Source organism: Haemaphysalis longicornis, unplaced genomic scaffold, assembly GCF_048455015.1.
Source record: "Haemaphysalis longicornis isolate Haplotype H1 unplaced genomic scaffold, Haemaphysalis longicornis Haplotype H1 scaffold_11, whole genome shotgun sequence".
Classification (NCBI taxonomy): Eukaryota; Metazoa; Arthropoda; class Arachnida; order Ixodida; family Ixodidae; genus Haemaphysalis; species Haemaphysalis longicornis.
In genome coordinates this window covers 127,517,221-127,542,358 of record NW_027526214.1, presented here as the reverse complement: position 1 = coordinate 127,542,358, position 25,138 = coordinate 127,517,221, and the positions used below count along the sequence as shown (strand labels likewise).

Sequence of the window (25,138 nt, the reverse complement as noted above, 5' to 3'; positions counted from 1 at the left end):
CATTTCAAGCAAACAGTAAAATACTGCATTGAGGAGTTTGTACCATTCACAAAGGTTAGAAGTAAAAGGTACAATGAATGGATTATCCGAGATGTAATTCAGACCAAGCCTAAAATAAAATGTCTTAAGAAAAACAGGAGTCGAAGTGAGGAACATCAGCAAAAGCCTAAAGCAGTCCTTGGAAAGTAAAGGGAAATCAGCCAAGGCTCATTATGTTAACGTAACACTTACTGAATTCATTAAAAATGATGCCTCCAAGTTCTGGCGCTTTCTGGATGAAAAACATGTCCTGAAAGAAGTAGCTGTAAATGGTAAAATTGTGAGTGATTAATCAGTTTTTTCTACAGGTAGCGTGATTCAAAAATGCCTAACACATCATTCAAGCACACTGATTATATCGGATCTTGGAGTTCTGCAATGTTGCGAAAGCTCAATTCAAGAAAAAGCCCAGGCCCCGATCGCCTTCCAAAGGGATTCTCTAGCGGTATGCTGACCAGTTATCAGTATGCTTAACTAAGATTTTTCCGACCTCCCTGACATCGGGCGAAGTCCCGAATGATTTTCTGGTTGCCAATCCTTAAAAGTGGAGATAAGCTTGCAATCTCAAAGTACAGACAAATTTCTATTACAAGTAACTCTTGTAAAATGTTAGACCGTGTTATTACGGGATTTCTTCATGAATTTCTTGCTGAAAGGAACATTTTGTCCCCTTGTAAGCATGGCTTAAGGAAAAAATGTCTACTGTTGCGCAACTGGTCACTACAGTTCATCACTTCTCTGCAGCAATGGATGAGTCTGTACGGGTTGATGTGGTGTTCCTAGATTTTAGTAAGGCCTTTTACAAAGTACCACATGATAAGCTTTTGTATAAACTCGAACTGATTTACCTTCGTGATTGTCTTTTGAACTTTATTAGAGCTTATTTATCAAACAGAAAACAGTATGTTGATATTAATGGTTGTTTCTCTTATTCTCTTGCTGTTACATGTGGTGTACCCCAGTGCCACTGGTGTGCACCCAGGGCCACTGGGGCCAGGGTGTACTGGGGCCACTGTTCCTTCTTTATATAAATGATTTGGTGTGTGTCTTTGTTAGGCTGTCTTTGTTAGGCTGTTTGCCGACGTTTGTATTGTTTTTAGAGAAATTAGCTCACCTGATGCCGGTGCTGTGTTGAAACAACCCCTAGTACAAATTGAGAGGTGGTGTAAGGAGTGGCGAATAATGTCGAACGCCGGAAAATGTGCGCTGTTAAGAATAACACGTAAAAAAGCTTTTTTTGTTCCCAGTATTTGTTCGAGAACACTGCAGTTGCTGACGTTGCCGAGCATAAATACGTCCGCCTCACTTTAAATACTACTTTAACTTGGCCGTCCTATGTATCACGTATTTGTTCAGCCGCATTTACGAAGTTGTGTTTTTTGAAGTGTAAATTAAGACACGCTAAAAGTCTTGGTGAGCTTCTAGCTTACAATACTTTTGTTGGAGCCAAATGGGAATATGCCTCCGTTATATTACATCCGCACTTTAAAAAAGACATTTACATGCTAGAGCTCGCCCAAAGAAAATCAGTACGGTTTATGTTTGTAAATATGGGCGTTACGGTTCTCCTTCGAAGCTTATGTCTGACAATGGCATTCAATTTCTAAATATCGAAGCCGCTTGGCCCGTTTATCCATCCTGCCCGATATTGTTACGTCTAAGGTGAAAATAACTCTGTTTAACCTTTAAGCACAAGAAGGACGCGATACGCCCATGCTCAATCCCTTAAATCAATTTTCGCAAGAACAAACCAGTTCAAGCATAGTTTTTTCCCCACGTACAATTTCTGAATGGAATGCGCGTCCGGAAACACTTATTCAGGCCAGAAATGTTTCCGAAGCGCTCCATGAGAGCATTTGTCATTGAGTATATGCATTTTACGGTGTGCTATGCCTATACCGATGTGCTCGTACTTTTTTTACTTTTGTTTGTTTTCTCACTTTCAAAAATATTTTCGATGCTTGTATAATTGTTTTGTGTATTACCAGTTGCTTTTCCTGTTTCAGCTATAAAATCTGGCAATGAAAAATAAATAAGTAAACAAAGTGGCCTTTGTAAGTTCTAAATGTATTACCATACGTCGCAATTCACATGGGATGCTTTAAGTGCCAAAGAAATGGCCATGGATCTCAATCGTGTCGACGAAAGCAGACTTCTGCGGAGACTGATCATTCGACGGGTGACTGTCGAAACAGCACAGCGAAATGTCTGAATTGCCATGCGCCACACACTGCGTATTCAAAAATCTGCACAAAATTGAAAGCCGAAAAATAAATTCATCAAAGTAACCAAAAACATCCCTTTTTCTGAGACGCGCCAAAAGCTGCTTTCGGCTTATGCAGGTGCTGCCCTCCGGGGGTTGGGGTGGCGTTTGGTCAACACCGCGACACAGTGCAGTCTCCTTGCAGACGTATCGCTGTCGCCACCCCCAGTTTAACAGCCACCTCCAGCTTCTGCGACAGGTGTTGACGCTCAGGAGGACCGACCCACTGGCAGTCCAGAACCGTTACTCTCCGCCGATTGTGGAGGCGACGGTGGATGTAGTGGCGACGGTCTCCGTCGGGAGTGGTTCCGCGCCTTGCTGTCCACCTCCGCTGCTCCCAGTACGTGTGAGGGTGGAGAAGACATGGAGATAGGGAGCCTCGGAACTACACACACTTTCAACGCACCGCGAGCTCCTGCAGGGAAGCCCGTGACCACATCAGTTAGCGCTCAAGGTGGGCTTCACGCAACTTCGAGCACTTCTGATATTTCTGATGAGAACAGGGATGCCGCACTCTTTCCGTGCGCTGTGAAAGCCGCGAGAGAGCGGCCCAAATACACCGAATACCGAAAAAGGTCTTCTTTCACGAGTCATCGGGCCGACACCAGATTGACACAGGTAAGCCAAAGCGTCGACATTTAACTCTTCCGCTTTCATAAACACACACACATGCACAATTCAGTCGCTCATAACACAAAATATTGAGCCAAAAAAGCATAATACAGTGGAGCTGTAGGGGCCTTATTAAAACCTATAAGATGTGTATGAGATTCTGCATTCAAATCCACCAAGCGGAACGCGCTTACAAGAACCCCATCTCAACAACAAGCCTACAAATTTCCCTAACCCTTACTTGGTATTCATAAAGGGCCGAAACGGTTGCGCATATTCTCCGCGTAGTGTGGCAACCGTCGTGGGAAAATGTCTGGCGTGTCATACCGCTTCCTTACAGACCGTTCTTGAGGCTGTTGCTATACAAAGAATAATATTTATAAATAAGAAGTATTTGCTGTCTTTACATCCCACCGGACAATCGCTTAAGGAGCCCCTAGTTTGAAGCTCTGATAAATCAGCTACGCGAACGATTCATCCTAGTTGGTGACTAGGCCCATAGTTGGCCGATGATTCCCTCTTGGAATCTCATTGAGCTTTTGAACGTAATCGGGAGCATGTATATTTAACCGAAAACGGCCTACCTACCATTATATAGCCCATAACACACAATACCTACTCGCACCTCCATATAATGATTGACTCTCCAGTTCTCTTCCCATTTCTTCGACCACTTCCCTAACGCATCAACATACACAGGTAACGGCCGAAATAGTTCACCTACCCACAAAAAGTTCAACGAAGCGAGAGCGAACTGGAATACATTCACAGACATCGGAAGTACATTACTCATCTATAACAAACACAAGGAGGAGGCAGCCAAACTAGTTGCGGCGCACATCGTCGACGCCGCCGAAAAGTCCATTTCGCCGGTTTTTGGGTACTCCTCAGTCATAAGCGAGTGCACGGCACCAAATAAGTCCTCCTTTCCTTGCTTCGACCAGATCAGGCGTAGCATCAAGAGCCGGTGGGTGTAACAGAAATTATAACCCGTCTACAAACAGTTTCTGCATGTGCACGATGATTCCGGAAGCTTACCCAAATAAGCCCGAAACAACTACATCAACCAGTAAAACCACCAGCTATGTTTTTCGCTTCCAGATTTCGTCGCAGAGATTGATCGGAGATCTCTTTTCTTGTCAGCGTTCTTTGAAACACGGAGGCATGTTTATGTTGGCCAAATTAGACAGTGCATACAATGTAAAAAAAGTGTTGCCCTTCAGGCATTCCAAAGATTGCACTGCAGGTATTTCCGTGTAGCTTGCCCCCAACTTTCCTTGGCGTTTCAGCGAAGCACAGCTGGGACCATGATGGATGCACCTTTTGACATTGTTGACCAACGGTCAAAAACTACGACCGTCAAAGCGCCAGGCAAACAGTCGAAACTATGCGACAGCCTCTTATAAATTGTTCTCAATCGATGACGTAAAGCGCACTTCGCAAAGTCTGGGTTGGCTGGAAGGAAACTAAACAAAGACCGAAGGTTACGATGGCGGCCAACAAACTGCGAAGACGTATGGGTACGTCACCACTCAACTAAAAAACTCAAGGTCATCTGACACTGTGTCACAACAGAAAATTGGGGCAGATGGCGACTGAAGTCGCTTCGGCAAGTAGAGGCCGGTCACTGGAGGCCGCTGCCCCGTATCTATATAACTCGTTTACGAGTGTGACAACGAACTGCGCGTTCAAAGAACACTTGCAATGGCTGTCCGATCATCCGAAAGCGTTGCTGACAACGATGGAAAGCGCGAGCATCTCTACAAAGAAACAAGCATACCGAGAGTAGCTACAACCAACCGGTAACTGAATAAACGCTACACAAATATGGCTGCAGCTTTGCTCAACTAACCTTGGATGGCAAAGTAAAAGCTTGGCTTAGTCTGGTTGAGTCGTGGTTTCACTTGGTTACACCTTTAATTTAGCTCTGTAGCCGACCACCGGAGACCGTGAAAAGCAGGTGTTGCAAGTACCCGTGTATAGTGGAAAGCGTCACTGGTGATTCATGAGTACCTTGTGCGGGACAGTTGATCGAGGACGTTAGTACGCATCGGCCGCAGAGCTGGTGTCGGGGGGGGCTCCTTCCCGGCCTCCTTCTATTTAGTGGCCGTCGCCACTAAATAGAAGGAGGCCGGGGGAACGCGTCGTTCGTTAATGGCGAACGCTCCGTTCTCTTCCCCGGGCGCGCGACGAGTCCCGTTGCCCGAAACGACCCAGCGCCGCATGCATAGGAGGCTGCGGGGGTGGTTTGCTGCCTCCGCCGCAGCGGTGGTGGCGACCTCGGTCGGCGCCCCAATCATGTCGAATCATGCGATGCGCTTCGAGGGATGTGTCGCCGGTGGTGTGTCTCCAGTCAAAGGTCATTTTCTCATCCTCTACGAAATCGCTGGACGAAAGTAGAAAAGCTTTGCTTTAAAGTCAGATACAAAATCTTTGTTCACTGGTCCACCTACGTCGCCAGAAGCTTCATTTATGACAGTGGATGAGTGGCTAAGGCATTGTGTTGCTCAGCCCAATAACGTGGGTTCGATTCCTGGCTGCGGCGGCCGCTTTTAAGATGGCGACAAAAGGCAAAAACGCCGGTGTGTTTTGGCGCCCGTTAAAGTGACCCGGTATTAAGAACTAACCCACACAACACCACTACGGCGGGCTTCATACCACAGGCGTCGCTTATGCGCGTAAATCCACATATGTGCTATTTCGGGCCATTTGTGCCACATCGAAGAATCCTATCTTAATGCAGAATGTTATTGACACTCAACAAAAATTACGCCCACCTCCCCTCGCGGGAACCCTGCTGTGATGCGACGCTGAGGGGGGGTCGACCCTTATGAAAATGAACTTTTCCTTTCTGTTTACTTTGTGTCTCCTGCATGTTGACTGTGTGGCCTTTCTTTTGACTTTTCCTTTGTGTTACCTCTAGGACATAAACAGGCTGTGTACTTTTTATAGACTGCCGGATAAACAGCCATGATGTTTTACCTTTATATGTACTATGGTAAAGACGAAGTTTAAATTTTATATGAAGATTTTCTTTCGCATGAGAAGTATAAAACTTTAAAACTCACTGGCGTTCTTCTCTTTCTGAGCTCCGCAGTGCTATTGCCCATGTGTGTACTCAAGGCAAAATGAAGTCAAAAGACTTGCTGCCATCCGATCTTGCGGAGGACGCTTCTGCCCGCCTTGGTATGGCTAAGGCGGACCCTTTGATCCGGTCACGGCCAATTACCCGAAGAGTGGACTGAGAAGATGGAAAGCAAACCATTACCGCGCAACATGAACCCCACAAGGCACGCCGGACGGCGCGACGCCCGGGCCAGAGCCCTCTCCAGGACCCTGGAGGAAGACGACACTGTCCTCTACACAGACGCCTCCCTGCCCAAACACTCCACAAGGGCAACGGTCGCGGTCACCGGGTTGGACAAGCTGGTCACCTGCGCATCGATCAACACTTCATCTTCAGAGGAAGCAGAAGAAGTGGCGATAGCCCTCGCACTCCTGCAACCTAACGTCACCAAGATCGTTACGGACTCACAAGCTGCGTACAAGAACTACAGATCTGGCTGGGTGTCCCTTGCGGCTCTAAAACTCCTCGAAAAAGCTAGGCCTCCTAAACAAAAGATCGAATTAGTTTGGGTCCCGGCCCACTCCTCTGTTGAGGGCAACGAATATGCTCATCAACAGGCCCGAGCGCTGAACTCCCGGGCCACCGAGGAGGAGGGAAGGGGATGGCAAACCATCACCAGCTACACAGATATAGTCAAATATTACAGGGACGGTAGGAAGACATTCCCACACCCCCACCACTCCTTGACTAGAGCAGAACAAGCAATATACAGGCAAATACAGGCAGGCTCCTTTCCTCACCCCTGCCTCCAGAATAAAATGTACCCTGAAATCTACAAGAACAGATGCCCTCACTGCAATCTACTAGGCACTCTCCAGCACGTCATAGGAGAGTGCAATTTCTCCAAAGACCGCCCCCCACCTATACCCATAAGTAATTCGCCTACTATCCTCACCGTTGACGAGCGATGGGAGATCTTGCTATCCAGCCCCGCCCTGGAAGACCAGCTCCGACTGATCCACAGGGGCCAGGCGGCCCTGGAAGCATATGGAACCCGTGAAGAGGGAGCCACCCCATCGGGCGCTTAACGCGCTCTGTCTGACAATAAAAGTTGTTTCCTCCTCCATCTCCTCAAAAGACTTTGGCCTGTTTCCCCTGTGTTGCCTCTAGGACAAAGGGTGGAAGATAGAACTTGAATTTGCTGTCTTAATTCTTTTTCTGTGTGCCGTAATGCTGTTGCTTATGTATGTACTGAAGGCAAAATGAAGTAAAAAGACTGACTTGTGTCTTTTGTGTTGCCTCTAGGACATTGGGTGGAAGTATAATTATTTGTTGCCTTACATTCTTTTTCTGAAGAGCCGTAAACTAAACAATCGTGCTGTGCTTCCTCAAGTAAACATAAAGTCGAGCATGTAAGCCCTAATTATACTCGAAAGGTTAAGTTTTTTGGCTTGGCTAGAGATGGCAAGAAACAATGGCGATGGTTTGTGGAAATTCTGTAGCACTGTATACATTATTTCGTGCTAGTGAGGTCTGATAAATTCGCAGAATTAATATTACGAACTGGTGCGTTTGTATGAAACAGTGGCGTAAGAAGGATACATATTGAACGAGGCTGTTCGAAGTGCCTCGTCCCTCCCCTTACGAAAAAAAGTGGGAGGGAGGAGAATATACACACCAGAAAAAGTAAAAAGAAAACGAAAAGCCGAAAAGAAAACAAAGCAATGCAAACAAAAACAACCTAAAAAGTGGCTTCCGATTGTCCTAGTCTGTGTTTTCCTTCAGGGTCGTTCTAAAATGGCTTATCCTTGCAAATAAATGCTGAAGCGGTGTACTGTTTATTGGGGTAGAGCTTTCGGTAGAAATATATTGCGACAGAAAAAAAAGGGACACAGCCAGACGAGAGCAACAAGAGCAACAACAATGTTAAAATATAACGTAAGGCTGAAAAACTTCAATTAGAACACGGTTAAAAAAAAAAAAAGATGACTTAGCTGGTTTCGAACCACCGCCCTTTGGGTCAGTAGGCGAGTACTTATCCTCCAAGCCACCGAAACTTTTTTTTTCTCTTTATTGCCTGTCTTCGGTATACACAATAAGAACAAAAAAATTTACAAAGCGCAAAAAGACATCTGCACGTCACTTGCTAGTGCGCGCTTGTGAAAAAGGCCGAAGCCATGCCACACTTTCCAACACATTTAACAAGTCAGGTGTAGATGGTTGGGCTTTATACACTTCTAAGATCTCCCGCACACTCTGGCAGAACAACTCTCTGCTCGGTTTCACATCTACATCATTATGACGAACTGCCATTCGAGCTTTCCATATACTATGCAGGGCCAGCAACATCAAAAGATCATACGGGACGCCGCCGTAGTTTTCAACGGCCAAGAACCTGATTCCATGGCTATCCAACGGGAAATTCTTTTTTAGTGTTCTCTGCAAAACGTCCCACAGGAACACCCCGTCCCAACAGTCTATGAATGCGTGCTCTACTGTTTCTGGCTTTTTACATACCAAGCAGTCAGGCCCCCAGGGAACAAACAAACCTTTTTCAATAATCCAAGTTTTAACAGGTAATACTCCCACGTGTAATTTAAAGAAAAAAGACTTTACATAAGGCGGGACAGTCATTTTTGTCACACGATGACACACATCTTGTCCTGGCCCTGCACTGTATAGGGATCGGTACAAAGGAGTCGGCAAAGTGGTGTCAAGAAGGTCTCTATACAGCGTTTTTCTGTGCACGGTAGCCAGATATTCGAAAGAAACCGCGAGAATAAAAATCTTACCGAAAGTACCACCTCACGTAGATAGCCATGAATGCCACCGTCACGAACACAAGAAGTAACAACAAATTCGGGTAAAACTCTACCTAGGCGCACTTGACACACGGTGCGCAAAAAAAGGTTTTACACATCACGTAAAAAAAGAAAGCGGTTCACTACCTGGCGTAGAAAAAGGTGCGCCAGGGAAAGGCCCCCACAGCGCACTCGTCTAAACAGGTTGGTTCGGCTTGTGCGCTCCCAAGTGGAACACCAAATAAAGACAGCAAACACCCGGTGCAATCTTTGAACATTGGCACGCGAGCAATGCAGAACCTGCATCACGTACCAAAGTTTTGACACAAAGAATAGATTACACACAGTCGCTCGCGCGAACACGGACAACTGCTTACCCCCCCACTTATCCGCTTTATCACGGATTTCGGTGGCTTGCCTGTGCCAGAAAGGATCACTGTCACGACAATTTTCTAGGGGGACACCTAAGTATTTCACTGGCGTGTCTACCCAGCCGATACCTGCGAATGTACGTGGCTTCCACAACCAGCTTCCGTGCCAGAAACCAATACACTTATCCCAATTGACGGAACTACCAGTGTAGAGGCAGAACCTTTTAAGAACACTTGAAACAGAATGGGGCAGGGTGTTAAACGCAGGTAAAAATATTTGAGCTTACATAGTCTTGCTAAGCTCCATTTGAGTGAATTGTTTGCCTGCGTGGATTTGACGCACGGTGCTTTTGTGTGCACGAGTGCTTGCGTGCGTGTGTGTGGGTGTGTGCGTGTGTATGCGTGTGCGTGTGTATGCGTATGCGTGTGCGCGTGTGTTTGCGTATGTCTGCGAGGAATAATTTTTTTTATCCGGCCGTTCTGTTTGTGAAAAGCCCACAAACAGTGAATGCTTGGACGCTGAACAAAACACAAAACAGTCAATCTAGATGTAGATGACGATGATAATAACTTTGTTTGTTAATCCATTTTTATTTGCTTTTGAGTAGCAACAACTTACGACAACAAAAGACGTTGCCCGCATCAAGAAAATATACTGCCATTATATATATGTTTGCAATTATCAACTTTAACAAAATACTACAATGGCGTCTGCCTAGTTTGCTTCAGGGGTGATCATGAAGTAACCAAGTAAAACTCTATGACTGCTAGATAGCTAAGTGTAGTAATAAGTCTAGTCTAGGCTAGCATATATGCAGTCATTGTTATAGGTGCGCAAGAAAAGACGTGGCTGGTTCGTTGTGCGTGGTTTTGGTGGTTTGTTTTCGATTTTCTGGTGTTACGTGAATTAGTACGTGCTCCTCCTGCCGTAATATTACGTGTTAGTGCTTTTGTGCCACCTGAAACATCGTGAGTGCTGGCAAAGCGCCTGTGTCGTCGCCGTACTGCGCTGCTGTAGCAAACGCACATCGAGGTCGCCATTTGACAAAACACTTGACAAGTTGTGCGTGCCTACGAGAATCAAGAGTCTCTACTGCAAGTTCCAGTCTGTCGACGCGACGTGTGAAAAATGCTGCGTGTTCTGCCGTAAGTGATTGTTTATCGTGGTGGATGTTAAAATTTTCTTACGCGTTGCCGCAGCTCCGTTTTGTTAAACGTGTTGAGTATTTTCCTTGGTGTTCGGCTCGCCGCGCTTCTTTTATTGTAAATTAGCGGCTGCGTCGGCGCGGTCACATGAATGGGCTTCCAGGAGCGGCGGTCAGTATGCTGTGTGAGTGATCGACCCCCTTGCCATTGCCGGCAACGAAGATGTTATGCTGACGGCCCAGCGGCCGCCGCTTGGCTTGGGTGGATTCGACCGCTAAAGCTTGTTGCATAGAAAAAAAAGAAAGAAAGAAAACTGCGTTAATGGTTGTAAAACAAAACGCCCACTCCCCGATTTTTTTTTAGGAGGCAGTTGACCCACAGTATATTTTTTACAGGACGTAGGCAGCTTAGCATTGTTCTAACGGGTAGTTTTCGTTTACGGGTAAAGAAATGCAAGGAGGCTGCATTACATTTGTAGTTATAATACGTAAGAGTTGCATATACGTTGAATTTTCAACATTTAAGCATTGCTAGCAACTTTATAAGTAGTACCGCATGCACAAGGTCCTTAGGCAGTGAACATTTGACCAGATAATTGTTTAGACGTCGCAGCTTGAAAACATGCTGTTCCAGCCTGCATTGCTGCTGCAGTCACAGGGCAGCTTTCACTGCTTAAATGCAAGGAATTTTTCCACCTTCCTAAGCTCATCCAGCATCGTCATGATCAGACAGAAATTCTTGTGTGGTGTGACGTTATTTGTAGCTGGCTTGCATAAATTGTGTTGACCGTAACATGTTGAGCATGGGTTGAACGTGTTCATTCTTACAAATATGCATGTGATGGGGATACAATCATGGTGCGAAAAAGATTAAACAGGGCGTGGGCTTGCCACCGTGCTCCTTCGCCATCCCGTTTTTTCGTTTCGTCAGCATTTCAACTTGCCTACCCCTTGGTGGTATTGGAACGCTGAGACGTTCACCATGTGTCTCAGAGAATTTTAATGGCGCCATGAAGACAAAATACAAGTTTGTGTTATTTGAGAGATTTCGTGTGTTATGGTGCCCCCAGGACTTGTCCAAATGCAAACGATGCTTTATTCAATGAGAGATTAATTAATTGAAGTTAAAATTTTGGTTTTCCCGTAAAATCGTGCATTTTTAGGGTCTGCAATGACATCACAGGAACCGACTGCTCTGCAGCCGATTGGGAAGCCTTCTTTACCGTTAGTGAACCTAGATGGTGCCACCATAACCGTGGCAAGCCCCTTTCTGCTTTTGGTTTGTTTTTACCGTATTTAAACCTGGCTTGTTTTTGTTGAGCGAGAAAATAATCGTTTCGAGAAACATAGTGCTCGCTCCACAAATATGGTCACGTAAGACACCGTTGCTTTTGTCAATCGGCCAGTGTTGTCCGAGACAACCCCAAAGCCCCGCAGTCCTGTGCAGCTAAACCAAGCATAGTGCGCGCAGTACCAACAGCAGTACGCATCGGTACTTCTATGCTTACGTGTGCTTTTTAAGCGCAAATAGTTCGTTCGGCAAGCTTATAGGCTCTGCCTAATTCGCGTTTGCTGTTGCCAACTGCAGAGTTGGCTGGTATGACATAGGTTCTGTTGCGGGAAATGAGCTAGTGGGTCGCATGGCCATTTCCTTTGTTCCTAATTTGTAGCTTGAGTGGAGCTTACATTAAAAATGGTGTCAGCATGATTCTAGCAACACAATCTTTTGAATGAATCAAACTTGTGTTTTCTCTTCATGGCTCCTTTAAAAGCCGTAACCACGTTTCGCACCCTCTGTACCAGAGAATATGCTTGCGCAGTGGAAATCCGTGGCGTGCACTACATGCAGCGCCGCCAGTGGACGCCCATGGAAGCTAGGTGTTGCATTGTGGTATACCACGAGGATGAGAGTGTTTTGACCATAAGCTTGCTGCTTCCGGTTGCCAATAAGCGGGGCAGTGGTTCCCCGCAGCGACAGCGGTGCGCTGCAAGCCTGGAGTGCAGGAGTGTGTTTGTGCGGCGGTGGTAGCGGCAGTATCGCGTTTCAATCAGTGAGCACTTTACTTATTTTTTAGCTTGAAAGAACTGAAGGTGCCTTTTTTGCACCTACAAAAAAGAAATTCTGTCATGTCCTGTCAGAGCGAGTATTTCACGGCATTATACCGCATATTTACGGCTTGTTTACTACTTGAACTTCCATTTTTTACAGGGCCAGGTGTTTGACATGGAGGATGTACGTTGGGAGCTTCCAGAAGAATTGGCTGCCTCCTGTTTCTATCTATCCTGCACGACCTGTAAGTGGAGTTCATTACGGCTGTGAAATGCATGAAAATCTCGATTTTGAAGGCTGAGAGAACATGAAAACATAGAAAACCATTGTGGCATCCTTGTGGTACCTTAGTGATATTAAGACATAAGAACATTGCAGAGATGGGACAAAAAATAAGGAACCGATGAGGGTGAGAAACTTCCTGGTACCTTTCTTATTTTTTTTTTGTCGCATCAGGGTTGCGTCCTTGCTCCATGAATTAATTAATAACGACTTTGTCACCCTTGTTCACTGTGGTAGTGGTGTGGTGGCCACAGACTGTGTGGTGATTTTTCTTCTACCGCCTATTACAGATGAACTAGATCTTTAGACTTCTACTCAAAAGTCATATTATGGATTACATTACATGAGTGAAACAATTCCATGCACCCAGAAATAGAATTTAGGTGAATTCACTTCAATGCCCTAGACGCAACTTGTGCCTAGCAGTGAAAAGGGTGTATTGCCTGCCTTTTGCCACTTTGTTTCTTGTAGTGTAATGAGTCTTACTGGCCATCGTAGCCCCCTCCCGCCCCCCCCCCTCCCCCCGAACAGCTATTTACTCTAGCAAATATAATGATGGTCCAAATTGTAGAAGGGTACTCAGCAATTGAAGAAAGAGCTGTGGGGGGTTCTGGTTTGTGTGCCAGACGTTGTTTGGAATATTATGTAGCCACGGATAATGCAGGGCTTTTGTAAAAATATAGATTATCGGAGCAAACTTGTGCTCCGCAGTGAACATAAAAAAACACAAACCTCGAAGGAGTCAGCAAAGGGACGTGCATGGATGAGCGTTGGCGAATTGAATGCCGCAGGGTTTCTTTTGCACTCATTCATTTAGATCGAGAACATTTTTAATAAAAAACAACAAAAGCTAGGATAGGGATTGCAAAGCAACACCCTTATATCGAACAAGACTGCTGGTGCAGCATACAAAGGAAAAAGCGGAAAAAGACGGTTCCCTTAAAAAAGGATATGATTGCAGGGTGTGGCCAGGTGCTTGTAACAAAACATTTTGTAAACAAATCAAATGGCGTGGTTGGGGGCAATATTATGATGTTTGTAGTGGGAAAAACCTGCATTATTTCCGAGCAGTATGAATGCTCTGTGTACAAACATATGCAAAAACGCTGGTGTTTTTAGCATTTGAGTGCACGTTACAGAGTAGTCAGCTCAAGTTACTGCGGTAGCTTTCCTCATTGCTGGTAAGCATAAACCCTGAAATTAAATTTGCTGTATTCGACCGCTTTAACCCTTTCACTGTCACTGATGTCCTGGTTTGTCTTCGAAATCTCCTCCACGGTGTCACTGACATACCGGTGCGTTTTCTGTTGTCCGTTGAAAAATTCGTGCCATGGTGCAAAGTTGGCGCACCTGCACTGTTTCTTTCTAGTAGCTTGTATTTTCACAAAGTACAGAGCGACCACGCCAAGCTTTCGCTGCTTGGGGGTCACTCCGTGCACTGTACATCTGTTCGGATGAGCGACCACGTGGCACGCGTGCAATAATGGGTGCAAGTGTGCTATCCACCACGGTTTTCTAGGGTTGTTTTTATTTCTGTTCCTGTGTCTGCTACCCATCGACACAAGGAAATATAAAAAGTGAGGAGCCAACCTAGAGGTTGGTCAGTTCATGGTGATGTATATTTTGCTTTTTGTAAGCAAGCACAGACAAACAAACTAGACAATGCAAGTGCTGTCTCGTAAACGAAATGCACAATAAAACTGCTGCCTTTATAGGTTCAAAAGAACGCGTAGACACAAGCAACTACTCATGATGACGACTGATCAATGCCTGTCTTAGCAAATTCATGCAATTTTATGTTGCCTTCCCTGCCTCCTCCCCCCCATATTGCTTTGTTCCCACAGCGCTGCTGCAATAATCTCATCTCTCAAATGTTCTTGCGAGGCTGTATAAATGCCCGTCAGGAGGAGGCCATGAATCTAAACAGTACTTAGTTCTGGGTTGTGTTGCCTATGTAACAGTAGGTCATATTTGATGTTCGTAAGCTCATTAGTTAATTTATGTGGTCTAAATTTTGTGGCTAATTTTGCAACCTAGAAGTTGTACCTTCTCTTTCAGATACTTGGTTTAGTTTTGTATTGGAACACTCCTTTATATTTATAAGCATAACGAGGAAATGTTTGAAACGTGTTTGTTTAAACCCCTTCATATGCGATCAATGCGTTTGTCATTTCAGGTTCAAGTGTGGCAGTGGCTATCCCGTCCTGTGAGGGGTAAAGATGAGGAGACACCTGGTGTGGCAGGCGGCAGCAGCACGTATAGATCCAACCTGAATAAAATAGTCAGGTTTGCAAGAGTCATGTGATTTTCGTCAGCTTGCTCTTACAGAAACAACTGCAGCATGAAACAGTGACTGTGGAGCTGGCTGACATTTTCCACATGCAACTGGCTGTTCGGCGCTGTTTTTTGACAGCATGCAAAGGGCACTTAAAAGGTGGAAGCTTGTGGGATACGTAGAGGACATAAAGGATTCTTGGAGGACGCAGAAAGTCGGTGGCGAAATTTCAATACAGGGGACACACAAGGGACGAATGCGGTCTGTTGCCTTCAAGACATATAGGGAACACACAAAGGCCGTATGGTGTCTGTGTTGCCTTTGGGAGATAGACTGGACGCATGGAGGACGGAAACACACCGGACACTTGGAGGACGCAGAAAGTCGGTGGCGAAATTCCAACACAGAGGAAACACACAGGACGCACGCAGTCTGTTTCCTTCGGGACGCAGACTGTCTTTTGACTGGACATAGAAATTTTCATAAGGGTCAAGCGCAAGCGGAGAGCAAACGTCGACCGAAAGGCCGCCGGAGAGCGGCACACCGGTTATATGCGCAGCTCGCCCGAAGGAGAAAAGACCGCGGAGAGAGAAAGGGGTTGCGCAGCACCGCGCGCAGCACCGCGCGGGGGTTGCGCAGCAGAATGGGGTTGCGCAGCACCGCGCGACTACAGATGTGCGCAGCACCGCGCGCAACGCCGCCTACCCACAGATGTTGAGAGAGAGTGTTCGCTCTAACCTGGGCACGCGCCGGCGCCAGTGCGTCTGCTGCGGCTATGACGCAACACAATCCAATCGAGTCCAAGCCAATCCAAGCCAAGCCAATAAAATCGAATCCAATCCAAGGCCCCTCGCGAGAGAGTGTTCGCTATCGGAGAGGAGAGGGGGTGAGCGGAGGAGAGTGCGGGCGCCGGCGACGACGACGGACGCACGTAGGAAGGACAGGGCCGCCAACAAGAGATGCTCTCAGCGTCGCATCTAATAATTCCAAGTTTCTGTACGCGAGGAGCTCTGCAAACTGGTACAGTGATCGCAGTTATCACTGTAGCTTATAACTGATCTGTTATCGAAGATTTTCGAAGACAGGCACTGTTTCTAAGCGAGTTTAAACCGCACCAGATAGCGAGACCTCATTGCAGACTTGGTAGCCAGCAGAGTGTATTGCCTTCGATGCTTGAAACACCCTGTACACTCTTATTGAAGCATGTGTCCGGCTGCAGCACAAACGTTCCACTTAAGTGGTGCAGTGGTGCAAAAACAATGAAACAAAGCTACAAGCCCTGAGCAAGTCTCCACATTTTATTAAATAACCTTTGACAGGAGCACTGGTGTTACTTCATTCGGCGATAAACCCTTTTGGCGCTTTCATTATGCATTGATAGGAGTTGTTGGGCAATATTTCAGATTAGACCTGGCTCCATTGCCATGTTTTCCTGTCAAAAAGATTCCATCAAAAAAGGATTCCATAGTTGAGCCTGCTAGGCCTAGTCTCCAAATACTTCGGCTCAAACAAATTTTATGCGCCGTAGTAAGAAGGAGCTCACGAAAAGGAAGTGCACGGGGTAGGATTTTTGATCCACCGGGAGAAAGCACGGAACGTGGAAGAATTCTTCAGTATTTACGAAAGGGTGGGAGTGCAGTGATCAAGCTTGAGAAGCCGCGCAGGTTAACTATAATATACACCAACCGCTAGCTACGTGGATGAAGCCTTAGATAGTTACTACCAAGGTGTCAATTGAATAATGTATAATGGAACCACACAGTTCACAATTGTCATGGGAGACTAATGCAAAAATAGGCGCGAAGAGGTAGGAGAAAAATCTGTGGGAAATTTTGAAGGGGCACTCGCAACTGTCCAGGTGATACACTGGTTGGATTTACATAGAGAAATACCCTCAAAGTACTGAACATATTCTTTCGCAAACGCAGGATCAGGAAATGGACATGAAACAGTCCTGACGGGATAAAAAAAAACAAATTGACTTCGTTTTGAGTGAGAAGCCAGGTGTTGTGAAAGACGTCGAGCTATTAAGGATGGTTAGGTGCAAACTAAGGCTAAATCTCAAAAAGCAAAGAAGGACGGTCGTAAAAAGTAAGAAACCCAGCATCGAGTCAGAGACAAGACGCAGGAGTTTAAAACAACCTTTCAGAACAAATTCGTGCTTTTAAACAATAACGACGAGGGCAGTGTTGACACCCTAAATGACAACCTCACAACAAGCAATCACTGAGTCAGCAGCAGCTAATGTAGGAGAAGCTTGTAGGAAATAGACTAGAAAACTAACTCAGCAAAAAAAGGAGCTTATTTCGAAGCATCAGAAGATGAAATTGTCGAGTACGGTAGATCAAACTGAAATAGCGGAGCTGTCAGAATTGATAAACACAAATAAAACAAATGACATTCCTCCGGTCAACATGGCGTTCATCGACGAAATGTTGCAAGAAGGAAGAAGCTTGGAGGTGGCAAGGAGGAAGCCGGTTATTGGCAGAAACAGAATGTACGCTCTTACAGAGGAACAGGGTGCGATTACTCACAATATGGACGAGATAACCAAACTCGCAGAACGATCTATCCCAGGCAATGCGTCAGCAGCGTAAAACCGGGGGAAACTACCGAGCCTGCAAGCTTCGCTTGCGATGTTCCACCAGTAACGAAAGAACAAGTCGAAAAGGCACTTAAGGGTATAAAAATAGGGAAAGGTGCACGCGACGACAGCATAACCATAGACCTTCTAAAAGAGGGCTGAGATATACTACAAAAGTTCACTGAACTATCCTCAGAATGTTTAAGTACTTTAAAAGTGCCACAAGACTGGAAAAACTCCAACACAGTTTTAATTCAGAAGGAGAGAGATAACAACGATCTGAAGAACTACAGACGCCTCAGCCTTCTGACGGTTGTATACAAGCTCCCTACCAAGTTTGTAGTTAGCCGCATAACCGCCAGCCTAGACTTCCAACAATCCAGGGAACGAGCTGGGTCTAGACAAGGGTATATATTCTAGAATGAATCACATCGACGTCACCAACCAACTAATAGAAAATCCGCAGAGTATAATAAACCACTTTACATGACATTTATAGATTATGAAAAAGTGTTCTGTTCAGTGAGCACCACCGCAGTGGTTGACGTCTTAACGAACCAAGGACTGCCAGACGACGTATACGAAGAATGCACGTGCAGAATTACCCTTCACAAGCAAAGTGATAAATTCCTGATCCGAAAGGGAGCGCGACAACGAAACCCCATCTCGCGAAAACTGTTCACAGCATGTTTGAAGGGTTTATTCAGGAGGCTTGACTGGGAAAACGTAGGTTACAGATAAAAGGCGAATACTTGAGCCATTTAAGGTTTGCAGACGACATAATGAACCGGCACAACGACCCCAAAAAATGATTGAGGAACTACGATCAGAGAACTTCGCTGTGGGGCTGAGGATAGATATTAACAAAACGAAAGTCATGCAAAATAGACATGCTTAACGCGCCTTTATCAGCATAGGCGACGAAATACTGGAGCAAGCAGAAGAATATAACTACCTTGGCCAGATCGTCAGTGCGGACCCAAACCACGAGAAAGAAATCCGACGCAGAATAAGACTGGGTTGGGCTGCATTCGGCAAGCACTCGAAAATAATGAAAAGTAAGATACCTTTACCACTAAAAAAGGTATTCAACCAATGCGTCCTGCCGGTGATGACATAAACGTGGCGCCTTACTAAACGAATTCGAAAGCAAATTTAGGTCCACCCAACGTACCATGGAGCGAATAATGTTAGGAGGAACGCTTTAGCACAGAAAACGAGCTACCTGGATTAGGCTGCAAATTCCGATAGTTGACATCATAGTTCAGGTAAAGAAAAAGAAATGGACGAGACAACCAAACTCGCAGAACGATCTATCCCAGGCAATGCGCCAGCAGCGTTAAACCGGGGGAAACTACCGAGCCTGCAAGTTTCGCTTGCGATGTTCCACCAGTAACGAAAGAGCAGCACAACCACAAGGACAACAGCATGGACACCGAAAGCCGGCACTAGAAGAAGAGGACCATTAACTCGGTGGAGAGAAGGAATGAGAAAATTCTGAGGCAAATAATGGACTCGGGCAGCACAGGACACACGCGTGTGAGGTCGATGGGGGAGGCCTTGATCCTGCAGTAAACCTGAAAAGCTGTCCATGATGATGTTGATGATGATGATGATGACGATGATGAAACAGCTGACTCAAGAATAATGTAAAATAAAGTCAGCAGCTGTCTAGATAGAATTTCAAGTTCATTTGAGGATGATATAGTTATCTGAAGGCGGATCATAACTTCCTAATTTGTTGCTAAGCCGAAGTGACCCCTATCATAGCACCGTTTCGCACGAAGTGTAATAAACAGTTCTGCATGTTGGCCTTGTAACTTTGCAAGTGTAAAGCAAGGAGCGCCGATTTAAGGCAGCTCCGGATTCCCGATTCCCGATACCCGATTCTACAACTTGTTGGTCAAATTACCTACGAGGTGATCCGCCATGGTGATTCCGGAACATCACGACGACGCACGCGGCCCGACGTCCACGAGTTAAAACCTTACTACGCAAGATGACAGACCTTTTTTGTCGTTTGTTCTGACTGTCTTTTATTTTAGCATCGGGTCGATGCCCTCTTAAAGGGGGGTGATGCCACGAACGGTGTTTTGGGTTTGTTTGTTTATGCTTTGCTTTTGCAGACCGGCTGCGCCGGGCTACGTGATCTGCGTTATCCGTGGGCCAAATGAACCGCATGTTCCACTCTTTATGCGGCACGTGTTATCTTCTTTCATAGGGTGAGTGCTTCGTACTAGCGTCACCAGCCTAGAATAATCGTCGTTGATCTACAGTGTTCTGGATACAATCCGACTTTTGAGAAACCCTTGCGCCGAGGGATAAATGCTTGCAGAGCAGATCCCGCAGCATTGGATTCCAGACACCAGTTTGCCCACGTCACTGTGTTGACTGCTGTTTCGCCGCCTGTGTGTTCTTTGAGTTGTTAGGGGAGCACAAGTTCGCTCCAACAAACTTGTTTTTGCTTCAAGGCATCTGCATCATCTTTGGCTTCGTGACAATATATTTACACTTTATTATACAAATTTATTGAAAAGTTCAGTGAATGACACTACATTCAAAGCTAACGAACATTTATGTAAACAATGGCCCCACATCGTTTCATCCTAGACTTCTCCGTGAAGCGAACACTTTACATTCATCTAATCACCTTTCGTCATCAACCACTCATGCAGTCTCATTTATGTCCTGTAGCAAAACAAACGCTCTTTGCAAAATCTGGTTTGTCGCAAGTATTTTTATGTGTGGGTGCCGGACACGTCTCAGCCATTTAAATATACAGCTGCATCGAGTTTCGCTGTAAAAGGCAGCCAGCGTTGGGTTGGTTGAGGGATGCAACGAAATCAGTTAACTTCCGCGAGTGAGTCTCGATGTAGTTTTCACAGTCCTAAGCCGGTGCCCATACGCGAAAAGCAAAAGCAAGCGTTCATTGATTGTGATAGCAACGAATGAGCCCTGTTCATCAGAAAAAAAATCTCGTCGTGCCAAGTGGCACATGTGAGTGGTGTGTCACCATTACCCATCCCCGGCAGCATGCATCGTGCTTCGTTTGTTATCCTGCCAACCTTCGCTCCTGGCGCAGTATGCAGGCACGGACTGAGCAGCCGACAACAGTGGAATGATGGATTTTGAAGACAAATCGATAACCTTTTTGCGCTACAATGTCATGTCTCTGAAACAAGGTCTGAAACAACGTCCCACGTGAAACTTTTCCGGCTGGACTTTGCAAGCCATGTAGCGTGCAGGTTCTGCCGCTGAGCCCATTGTAGAGATGTCTCAGGACCTGCTTTCCACCGCAGTGTCTCATTTGGAAGAGGCATTGCGCGCATGAAGCAGATAATGACGCAACTTCTGAGAACGCAGTGTGAGGAAGAATATCAGAAACTTTACAAGGGCCGACCCCTGGTGTTCATAACAGAACTTGTGAGCCATAAAATTTATTTGCATCGTTTCATTCCATTTCATTTATTAGTTAGCCTAGAAGTGCGCCGTTACAGGGTGGAGGTACAAAACAATTATTTGCGGAAAAAAAGTGCAGTACAAGTCTAGAGATGAATTCTCGGTGTTATTGTGAGCAGCAGCTCGAAGTTATACATAACAAGAAAATTGAACTCACATGCGATGCAATACATACGCACAGAACAGTACATGATGCATTTGAGGCGACACTTTTGCACCGCGCTGAATATTTGAAATTGAAAAACAAGTATTGCAGTCTCATGCGACCAACAAAAAGCACACACGTACACACACAACGAAAGGCATTTGTCACTGTTATTCAGAAAATATCCGTTTTAGATTTTGTTTAAATGACGTAAGCGATGAACAACCAATTACAGACTCCGGCAGCATCCGGCAGCATATTCCAATCTTGGATAGCACGTGGGAAATAACTGAACTTAAAGCAGTCGTTACATGGGGCTAGGGCTGGCATGTACATACTATGGCGATGTCAGGAGTGTTCTTGTCTGTTGACCTGAAAGAAATCTGGATAGTTTAGTTTAAAATGATTATGAATTAACTGGAAAAGGATTTTAAGTCGCTGAGTCCTCGACCTAATTTCCAGACTATCCAGGCCCGCTGTTCTACAAAGTTCATTAGGTGAAAGATGTCGGCGATATTTATTAAAAATAAATCTTGCGTCAAGTAGCTGTATTTTTGCTCTTTTATTGCAATTTGACTGTGTGTAAGGGTCCTAGACAATTTTAGAATATTCGATAATATGCCTGACTAGGGTTTTGTAAGCTAGGCACTTTATATCCGATAGGGCGCTATATAGGCTACGCCTAGGGCTATACAATGCCTTGGTAGCTCTATAGCACACATAATCAATATGAGTGTTCCACCGGTGGTCGGGCGTAAACCATAACCCAAGATGTTTCTTGTTTTGTACACGCTTAAGGCTAGCGGTGTCAATCTGGTAATTGTATTATAGAGGTGCTTTCTTCCTGGTTTTTTAAGACGTTTTTTTGCGTTCAAGGTCATTTGCCCTTCTTCGCACCAATGCTTTATTTTTTGATATTGTTGTTTAGATTACCTTAATCGGGTTCAGTTTCGATTATGCTATAAACAACACAGGCGTTGGCAAATAACCTTATCGAGACCGTGACACGATTTCGTAGGTCACTTATATATCACAAAAATAAAAGGGGACCCAGCACGCTCCCCTGGAGAACTCCGGAATTAACTGTAACTGATGTAGACTGTTTGTCTTTTATTTGAACGAACTGCTGACGAGAACTGAGATAGGACGAAAACCATTTTGTCAAGAGATTATTTTGAAACTTTTGTGAATTTTAAAGAGTAGCTTCGAGTGCGACACTTGATCAAATGCTTTCGCGAAATCCAAATATATCACATCAGTTTGACCATGTGAATTGATTGTTTCTGAAAGATCGGGAACAAGTTCGATTAACTGTGTTGTTGTAGATAAGCCTCGGCGGAATCCATGCTGCTTCGAAAATAATGGATTGTGCCCATCAATATAGGCCATCAGGTGTTTGTTAATAATGTGCTCGAGTATGTTTGAACATGTGCTGATAAGGGAAATACGACAGTAGTTGCGCTCGTCCAGAAGAGAGCCACTTTCGTGAACAGGGGTAATTTTAGCCCGCTTCCACGCTGGTGGGAAAGAGCTACTGCGCAGGGACGACTGAAATATTTTTGTAAGGAAGCGACATGCCCATTTATTTATTTAAAAGTATGTTACAGGCTCTATTACGGAGCATAGAGTAAGGGGCGTACATCGAAAAGAATGCTAGTTGGTGACACTAATACCACAAAATAATTGGAACTAATAACAGTGGTTGCACAAATGACAAGGAGGGGTTTCAAGCAACAACAAGAATTTCACAGTCGCAAAAAAGCACAAAGAACAAAAGCAGAATTGAAGGAGGTTATACAATGCTATTGAGATAGATGTATCATTAATTACTCGCGAAAATTTTCATGATTAGTTAAATTGACAATGACGTCGGGTAGGTCATTCCAGAGTGCTATGGCACGAGGCAAAGCAGATGAATGAATTTGTTTTTCCAAAGATGCGGGTGATGCTTCGCTGGTTGTGTAGTAGTTTATACATGCGCAATGGTGCCGTTAGTGGGAATGGTGGTTGCCTGGACGCGTGAATATATTTATGAAGCAAAGACAGCAGGGCAACTGTGCGCCGTATATCTAGATGCTGTAATGAAAGGTCATCTTTTATTTGTGTGACGCTACAGGGGCGACTGTAAATGCGTGAGATGAACCGTGACGCTCTGTTTTGCACAGCTTCTAGCTGGTTGAGATAGGCTTGGGAGGGGGACCATATAGGTGATGCGAATTCCAACTGTGGGCGAACAAAGGTTAAATGAGCTTGTTTGCGGACGTTATTTGGCGCGTTTCGTAGCTTTCGACGTAAGTATCCTAGTGTTCTTGATGCGTTTGCAGATATGTAACTTACATGTGCCGCCCAAGTGAGATTAGAAGTGAGATGGACGCCGAGGTATTTATACGAAGATGAACGTTATACGTTGGAATTATTTATGTAGTAATCAAATGCAACAGTTAATGTTTTCAGACTAAAGGATATTACTTTACATTTAGATAAATTTAAAGTCATTTGCCATGCACCACACCAGTTGTTAATGAGATTAAGGTCTTTCTGGAGAGCAAGGGGGTCATCATCGGTACTAGTTATAGAACGGCATAGAATGCAATAATCAGCAAAAACCCGTATTGACGAAGAAATATTAGATGGAAGATCATAATTGTAGATTAGAAAACATAGTGGCCCCACGACGCTACCCTGAGGCACTCCGGAGGTGACATCGGAAATTGGAGAGGAAGGGTTATTAACCAGAGTGAACTGCTGTCGAAAATACAAAAAGTTACGGATCCACGATAAGGTTAGCGAATCTAAACGAAGTTCTGTTAATTTTGAAATCAGACGGGAATGAGGTACGCGGTCGAATGCTTTAGAAAAGTTCAGGAAAATGCAGTCACTGACGTCTGTAAATTATTATCCATATTGAAGTAAATATCAGTGGTAAATTCGAGTAACTGGGTGTCGCACGAAAAACCTCGCCTAAATCTATGCTGATTCTCAAAAAAAGAAGTTATTGGTTTCTAAATGACAATAAATGTGCGAAGACATTATATGCTCAAGCAACTTGCAGCAAATGCATGTTAGTGATATCGGCGGTAATTTTCTGGTGAATATCTATTGCCACTTTTAAATAAGGGAACTACTTAACCTATTTTCCAATCAGCCGGCAGTTGTGCTCTTGATAAAGATTGCGTGAAGTATGGTACAGGATTTTACTTGAGCATAATGACGTGTTTTTGAGCACCTTAGAATTAATGTTATCAATGCCTGAAGAAGTTGATAATTTAAAGGAGCCATGAAGAGAAAACAAAAGTTTGTTTTATTCGAAAGATTAGGTGTTTCATATTACCCCAAGCGCTTTCCCGGAAGCAAATGATGCTCTATTCACTGAGAAATAAGGCAATTTAACCAAAATTTTTAATCTCCCGCTAAAATTGCACATTCCGTGACGTGAACAATGGCGTCATACGAGCCGGTCCATGAAACAGATACTTAGTATGTCGACTCCATATAGCACCCACACGCGGGAGTCGACCGAGATGGCGGCCATTTTAAAAATACCAGTAAAACCTAGTGCACCCTAGCGCAGCCCTAGTCATGGAATCGCCTGATCCGGAGAACAAAACTCTCGCCGAGGAGCTCGGGCTTGCATTTAACAACCTCACACCACTTGAACGCTCAATGCTTCTAAGTTCACGAGCGGCAAGAGTTGCGGGATACGCGGTGGACGGGAAAGCGACCATTCCGCGATAGCCACAACCGACGAACGCCCTACTGTCGGCACCGCTGCCTCATCAGCCCCGTCGCGACGGACGAATACAGACTGGTACGTATGTGCCGTATTTTTATTACGGTTAATAATAGTTCAATTTCAGTAGCAGTATCACTTATGCCAGTTGGCCGGTGTCGTGTATGGAAAGCCGTTCGCGCGAGCTTTCTGCTTCGACCAGAAAGATACGAGCATCAATGCGCGGTGTTTTTTACGGCATTTTTTCCCCCAAGGTCAGAGCGATTTGACGAAGTCGGCGACGAGCGCCAGCATGTCCCAGGAGTGAGCTAACGT

At 45.2% G+C, this 25,138-nt stretch overlaps 1 long non-coding RNA gene and 1 pseudogene across 1 annotated transcript; both read left to right on the top strand.

The window, feature by feature from the left end:
* Positions 1–25,138, top strand: part of LOC144160806 (uncharacterized) — a 247,821-nt pseudogene that overhangs the window by 196,076 nt on the left and 26,607 nt on the right.
* Positions 10,024–14,897, top strand: LOC144160921 (uncharacterized). Its single transcript, XR_013320442.1, has 3 exons — positions 10,024–10,299; positions 12,508–12,592; positions 14,807–14,897. It is a non-coding gene; the product is annotated as an uncharacterized LOC144160921 (long non-coding RNA).